At 36.6% G+C, this 8284-nt stretch overlaps 1 long non-coding RNA gene across 1 annotated transcript in view; it reads left to right on the forward strand.

Moving 5' to 3' along the window:
• The window catches only part of LOC121038867 (uncharacterized), an 8961-nt gene extending 2799 nt beyond the window's left edge, over positions 1-6162 (forward strand). Inside the window, exon 2 of the long non-coding RNA XR_005794549.1 lies at positions 4442-6162. This is a non-coding gene — a long non-coding RNA (uncharacterized LOC121038867). The remainder of the gene's footprint in view (positions 1-4441) is intronic.
• The last annotated feature ends 2122 nt before the right edge of the window (positions 6163-8284 follow it).

Genomic DNA, 8284 nt, shown 5'->3' on the forward strand with positions numbered 1-8284 from the left:
TCTGAATCTACTACCTACATAAGGTAAAAGTAGCTACAATGGGAGAAACAGGACTAAAGAATAACAAAACTCATGAAACTAATCAAGAGAATATGGCAAAGGTATAGGATAGGCAAGTAGGTCAAAAGAACGGAATACAGTCCAGAAATAGAATCACACTGAATCAGTCAATTGATTTCCAACAAGATGCCAAAGCAATTCAATGGAAAAAGGGATGTTTTCAACAAGTGGAGCTGTAACAACTAGACAGCCATATTTAAAAAAATAATGTACTTTAACTCTAGTTCACACCATACACAAAAATTAATTCAAGATGGATCATAGACTTAAAGACTAACACCATAAAACTTCTAGAAGAAAACAGGGAAATACCTTGGGGGTGAGCAAGAATTTCTTAGACCAGGCACAAAAAGCACTATCTATAAGAGAAGAAAAATTGATAAGGTAAACTTCATCAAAATTAAAATCTTCTAATCAAAAAATAGCATTAAGAAAAATGAATAGGCAATCTATAGGCTGGAAAAAAATATTCTCAAAACATTTATCTGATGAAGAACTTGTATGCAAAATATACAAAGAATACCTATAACAATAATTAAGAGACAGAAGTATACAATTAAAACTAGAAAAATGTGCAAGAGATTTAGATAGACAATTCACAAAAGAAGTTATATAAATGCCCAGGGTCATATACAAAGGTACCTGATGTCATTAGTATTCAGAGATATGCAAATCAAAACCATGATGAGATACTTCTTCCCAAACATTAGAACAGCAAGAATTAAAAAGACAGAGAAAATAAAATATTGATCATGGTGTGAAGCAAGTGAGATTTAAAAAATTTTTTTAATGTTTATTTATTTTTGAGAGAGAGAGGCAGACAGAGAGCAGCAGTAGAGAGAGGGAGACACAGAATCTGAAGCAGGCTCCAGGCACTGTGCTGTTAGCACAGAGCTCGACACGGGGCTTGAACTCATGAACCATGAGATCATGACCTGAGCCAAAGTTGGATGCTTAACCGACTGAGCCACCCAGGTGCCCCAGCAAGTGAGATTTTTATAAATTGACTGTGAGAGTATAAAATGTAACACACGCACTAGGAAAACTCTTGTAGTTTCTTATACTCATAGATCCAGGCTATAATCCAATAATTCCATGCTGAGGTATCATTCAACAGAAATGAGGACATATAGACACAAAAAGAATTGTTTAAGAATTTTTTTGCAGCTTTATTTATAACTGCTGAAACTTGGGGAAAATTAAATGTCCATCAGCAGAAGAATGGAAAACAAATTGTGGTAACATTCACATAAAAATACTAACTAGGTCAATATAAAAAAAATAAAAAGAAACAACTGACACACAGAAAAAAATCTCATGGTTCACAGGTTCAGGTTCTAGCCCCATGTCAGTCTCTATGCTGTCTGCACGCAGCCCACCTCAGATCCTCTGTCCCCCTCTCTGCCCCTCCCCTGCTTGGGCATACTCTGTCTCTCTCTCTCTCTCTCTCTCTCTCTCTCTCAAAAATAAATAAACATTTAAAAAAAGAAAGCAAAATACAAAAGACTATATCCTGTAAAATTTTATCTATGTGAAATTCAAAGAAAAGGAAAGCTAATCTGTGACAATAGAAATGAGAAAAGTGGTTATTTGCAGTCGGATGGGGTACCAATTGACTGAAAAAGAACCTAAGAAAACTTTCTGGAGTGATGGAAATGTTCAGGATATCTACATGAGAGTACTCGTTTATCAAAACTCAATGAACTATACATGTGAAATCTATATACAAATTATATATAATTCTCTGTGTACAAATTATACTTCAATAACGAATAATTTTTTAGGTTTTTAGTGTTTATATTTTTGAGAGAGAGACAGGGACAGAGCACAAGCAGGGGAGGGGCAGAGAGAGAGATAGACACAGAACTCGGAGCAGGCTCCAGACTCTGAGCTGTCAGCACAGAGACTGATGTGGGACTCACTCACAGACCATGAGATCATGACCTGAGCCGAAGTCAGATGCTAAACCTACCGAGCCACCCAGGCACCCCTCAATAACAAATTAATTTTTAAAAAACTATGAATCTTGGGGCACCTGCGTGGCTTAGTCAGTTAAGTATCCAACTCTTGGTTTCAGCTCAAGCCATGATTTCATGGTTTGTCGGATTGAGCCCTACGTTGGGCTCTGTGTTGGCAGTGTGGAGCCAGCTTGGAATTCTCTCTCTCCCTGTCTCTCTGTCCCTCTCCCCTACTCGCACATGCATTCTCCCTCCCTCTCTCTCTTTCTCAAAAAAAAATAATAAACACTTTTTAAATTTATGAATTCTACAAAAGGCGGCAATGAGCTAAACGTAAAATAATTGCATATTCACCTCTATCAGTTCCTTCTTAATATTGGTTTGAAAGTATTGAAGGAAAATGTAGGTAAATATGTTACAGAGGAAACTGTGAACTCCTTGTTTATTTCTGTGCTTCTCCCTCCTCCATAGAAACAGTAGGTATTGCTTGTTTTTCCCAGAAAAGGGATATTCTTAAGTGCAATTGTCTGCCAAGGATTAAGCAGGACATCATCCCTTTCACTGAAGCAGTCAAATAGCAACACCTAATCCCGCCAAGATTCTCTGGCAAATGTGGCCGGCAACATGGAGACATAATTCTTCATTTGTAGGATTAATGTTAACTTCTCCGGCACATACCGCTACACTCATTCATGGATGCTTCTATAAGTCCAGGGAAGGCATCCTGACACTCCAGTTTAGTTACGTAATTTAGGTTAATTTAACTAAGCCCTTCAGTGTAGGTGATATTTTGGAGACTTTAAAACACTGAATTCCCAGAAGCAAACCTGAAAATATTTCAACTTTAGAAAATAAGCACTATGCACCACTTGCTAATATCTCCGTAATTGCTCTTGCTTCTTTCACATCATATAAGCTTACTGACAGCAATAACCAGAATGTACTAATCCCATCATTTCTACCATGGAGCCTCTGTTACAAATATTAGAGCCTTCCATGTGCTGAGAGAAATCACTTGGCAAATCTCGTAGAGCCTACATTTTTTTTCCTGCCAAACCTGTTTAAAAGTCTTCTTTTTCTCAGTTTTGATTTAGTAACTTTAGATCTCTGCATTATGTTGTGTTTTGCACGGAGCTATTGACTTCAGCTAAGGAACCGTGAACAATAATTATTTTGCATGACTAAGCTCTGGTACACCATTGTCAGACAGGCACTTTACGGTACCAGTAGTTTCAAAATTTAGAACAGAACTGTCAAACAAGCAAATGCCTACACCAAAGACTTCTATTTTCAAGTTACAGGCATGAGTTCTATGATGTGCAGTAATAGAGTGAATCTTTGTGCTCTTGTGAACGCTCCTGATTTGACAGTCCTAGAAACGAAAGCTGGTTTCTTTCTAGAACAGATATATCAGTGGTAGCAACAATACAAAGTTTCAAGCAAGTCTCAGGTATGGCATGAGTGCTGGAAACGGGACACTCGGGCACTGAGATTATTAAATGCTAAGAAGTACTGTATTTATGATGAGCATAGAACAACATACCTCAAACTGAGAACATCTGATTTGGCTCATCTTAGTTGGACATCTTTCCAACCATTTCAGAAAACATTCATAGGGTTACCAGTTTATACGAACTAAAATTTTTATCCTAGAAATAATATAAATCTAATAGAAATGTTTCTCAACATTTTAAAAAGCCCAAGAATGGAGCACATTACAGCAAATATTCATAGACAGGGACATAGATTTTGTATAAATTAAATGTATTTTACTCTTTCAGCACAGCCAGGTATGACCCATCAGGAACACAGGCCAAACAATTTCTGTTTAAAAGTTGACATTCTACCCTTTACACTTTTACAACACTTCAATTTTTTTCCAAAGGTCTTTTCTTCCACTGATAATTCGATTCTTAAAACAGCACTTTAGGACAAGTATTACCTTCTTGGCATAGATTTAAAAACTTAAGAACAGAGGTTAAATGACCTTGAAATGTGCTATGATCATTGAAAAAATAAAGGGAAGGATGGGGAACATGGATAAGATGCCTCTCAGATGCCTCTGTCTTTAAATATTTCCTTTTTATTGACCCAGGCCAGTGTTCAGGCTCTCTGAAATAAATTCATACTAATCTATTTTTGTTGATTTGTAAATCAGAATTCTTATATTAAATAAAAAGAGGAAGTTCTGCCTTCCCTTTGGCCAGACTAGTCCTACCTACATTACAATGTACTCCTTTTCTAAGTGGGAAACCAATGGAGAAATAACAAATTGTCCAGAACAAAGAAAATACTTCACCAGGTTGTAGTAGAACTTGGAAAATGATCTCAGGTGCCCTTCAGGGGATACCTTCCACGTGACCACAGAAATATTACCACAATTTTTTAACTGGATTCTCCAGTTTATCTTATGTCCCCACCAGTGTAGCCTACCCAGCTCTGCTTATTTGGACTTTCTGGAACACAGCTCTGATGAAGTCACTCTCCTATACAAGAAATTCAAGATAGGATTCAAGAAACAATGATTTCAACCGGCCTACCTTTCCAATCTCATCTGTAGGATGCATTATATTACAGTAAAAGTAAAATGTTGGGAAATGGACTGGACTTTCTTACCTCATTTGGTCAACTTCTGGGACATCTAAATCTTGACGGAAATAAGTTGGACCTGCACCCAGCTATAATAGTAACCAAAGTAGCTTCTCTTTGAAAAAAGCATAAAGGACTCATTGGAAATTGCTAACGAGACATTTTGAAAATAGACAATAAATCTTAGTTATACATATGCGAAACTATAAAATTTGTCTTATGGAAAATTTTTAGTTTACTAAAACTCATGCCTTTCCTGACACCCTCAAAAGGAGGTGGCAACTAAAAAAGAGAGATTTTAAATAACTCTATAGAAGATAGAAGAGAGATAAAAAGAAAAAAGGGTTGCTAGAGCAGAAACTTTACAAACCAGAGCCAGTAGGTCAGCAGGAGCTATTGGAGAAAGGATTGAGAAGGGGATAGGTGGCTGGGGAAGAGAGGAGCTTCAGAAGAAGAACAGATGGGATCAATGAGGATTTTCATCAGGATTTCAGGCACAATGTGTAATGTAACCTTCCTTCTCTTTCATTCCCCATATAGTCCTTAGTAAAGTATCCAACTCTCTCCAAAGTCTTAGGGAGTTGATTTTCTTTGTGGAACTCCTAAGAGGTGCTGAGTTGGCCTCCAACAAACAGATTGAGAATGTAGAGGGCCCTTGAACACAGCCATATCTTGGTTAAACCACTAACGTACAATGAATATACAGCGACTCCGATGACAGTTCCAAGTCCTCCTTGGGAAGAAAATGGCAATCATTGGATTCAATCACTCAATAACTGGCAATAAGTTGACCCAGAATGATTTTTCCCCCTATATATTCTACTCTATTTTTGTCCAGCAAAACCCATGCTGCATCTTGCTTTAGAAATTTTACTGTGATATATCTTGATCTTTACTTGGGCACTTGCCCCTAGTGCAGTCCATATATACAGAAATCTATTTATAGCTTCTATGGAAAAGTTTTTCTTTTCAATATGATCTTTAAGTGCTGACTGGCTGCAAACAATGATATTCTCTACGTCTGCCATCTCTTTGTAATATCAGTGACCATCTAAGCTCTTACTCACAATGAACAAGCAAGTTAGAGACGGGGTTTAAACCCTCTAGTAGGATACAGTTGCTTCCTGCTTCACATGAGATCTGAAAATAGATTGCTCTACATTGACAGTGACAAGACCCTTTCTGTCAACACTGTGAAGCTTCTATCCTTCCTAATCTCTGTCAGCGATGGCTTAGGAATGCCAAAATACTTTAATAGCTTATGGGGCCAGTGTACAAATGATTGATATCTTAACTGTAAATGAAATTCCCGGACAGGCAGAGAAATCAGAAGACTGGGGGAAAAGAGTCTAAATGCATTGCTTACTTTGGGGTTGGTTAATCGACATATGTTCTACCAGTTTCCATTGCTGTACCTCTCCTCTGTTGTCTTATCTGAGAATATCTTCTTTTTTCACTTCAGTCTATCTAAAATTCACATAGCTTGACCTAACTTCTATTTTCCCTTAATTTTGAGGCTTTTGCCAAATTAAAAGTGATTTCATTCTCTACTGAACTTTTGTTTTACCTTTTTTATGGTATGTTTACATTATCTTATGATTTGATTGCTTTCATAACATTATAACACTCCCACTAGACTACCCATACTCACCTTTAAATACACAGTGAATATATAGGGCTCTAAGCTCATTGAGAAACAATGTGCATGTGTGTACCTGCATGTGGACACACACATGCGCACATACACACACACACACACAAACTAGAAGGAAATAAAGAAAATGGTGATAATTGTACTTTCTGGCCTATAGGCATCTGTATGATCTCCATTTTCTTCCTTTTACTTATCTCTATTTTTGAAAAATGTCCATCATAATATCCATTACTTTTTTTAATGTAAAATACAATAATAAACATTTTTGATCAGAAATTCAAATATCTGAGTACTCCCTTTTCCAAACTTTTTTTTTCCCCCCAAAATACTCTCAAATGATATCAATAAAATACAAGCCACTGACCATGTAGGGTTATTTGCAGGAAGGATAAATAATCTTAGTTCTCATGTTCAATAATGAAAACAAACTCAAGTAGCACCAGTTCAAGTGGTTTTCAAACTACTTTTTTAAATGTTTATTTATTTATTTTTGAGACAGAGAGAGAGAGAGAGAGAGGGAGAATGCGCAAGGAGTAGGGGAAGACAGAGGAAGAGAGAGAGAATTCCAAGCAGGATCTACACTGTCAGTGTGGAGACTGACACAGGGCTCAAACTCATGAATGGTCAGATCATGACCTGAGCCAAAATCAAGAGCTGGATGCTTAACCAACTAAGCCACCCAAGCACCCCTCAAACTATTTTTTAAGTATAATTCTGTTTTCACACAAAATCTTACACAGACTCTTAATATATAAATAATTTACACCAAGGTACAGGTTTCTCAGGTGGTCCTAAATCTCTAGTGGTTGGAGCAAATATGCATTTCCTTGGCTAGGAAATCCCTAAATCACTTTCATGGAATCTTGGGGTTCCTCTAGTCCAATCCCCTTATTTTTACCATAGAGGAAAATGAGATGCAGAGAGGTTGTAATATCTGTCAAGATAACTCAGCTGGTAACTAGAGCTTACACTTTCTAAGTCTAAGGTTCTGGCTATTATGCCATAATGTCCTAATTCCTAATTGCAATTATTTTAGAGCATTACATTTCTCTGACTCAATTCTAGATTGTGACATACACGTGATTTGAATTCCTGGCTCCTTACCCTTTGCTAGTCTTCAATGTCTAGAGTCCTGCTTTCATTTGAGACCTCAGAGATGGTTTCCCTGCCAAAAATCTGATACTCAATAGCTTTTATCTGATTTCCCAGGGCTTGTCTTAATGCCTGGCCTGTTATCTGACCATATGCTCATTGCTATATTGTTCCTCTTTTGACAGACAGGATTTGTTTGAACCTGAAGGTTCATCTTTTCTGTCTATTACACATTTGGGCTGACCTTGCATTTTGAAAGCACTTTAGCTTCCATGTGCCTTTCTCTAAATTTACCACTGCCAAGCTGAGCAACACATTTAGATTTTTCCACGATTATGCTTTCTCTTTTTTGCCAAGCCCATAGAGAAAATCCTTGAGAACATTCTGTCTTGGTCTTCTAAGAAGGATTGAAGTGATATAGAACTTCTTTTTTTTTTTTTTCATGCACACAAGTCTACAAAGTAATGGTATAAGACAACAAATGACTAAGCTTTTCTCTAAAATCAGAACAACACAAGGGTGCCCACTCACACCCCTCTCAACATAGTTCTAGAAGTCCTAAAGCAATCAGGCAAGAAAAAGTAACAAAAGTTAACAGAATTGGAAAGGAAAAAGTAAAATTGTTTCTATTTTCAGATTATATGATTTTTATAGACAAAATCCTGAAGACTCAACCAAAAAACTGTGAGGTCTAATTCATGAATTCAATAAAGTTTCAGTATACAAAATTCATATATTAACATATAAAAATCAGTAGTATTTCTCTACACTAACAACAAATTTTCTGAGAAAAAAATTAAAAAGTCAATACTATTTATACCAGCATCAAAAAGAATAAAATACTTAGGAATAAATTTAACTAAGAAGGTGAAAAATCTCTATGCTGAAAACTAAGACATGGATGAAAGTAATTGAAGAAGACACAAATAAA

Source organism: Herpailurus yagouaroundi, unplaced genomic scaffold (assembly GCF_014898765.1).
Source record: "Herpailurus yagouaroundi ecotype Mexico unplaced genomic scaffold, PumYag 166, whole genome shotgun sequence".
Lineage (NCBI taxonomy): Eukaryota > Metazoa > Chordata > Mammalia > Carnivora > Felidae > Herpailurus > Herpailurus yagouaroundi.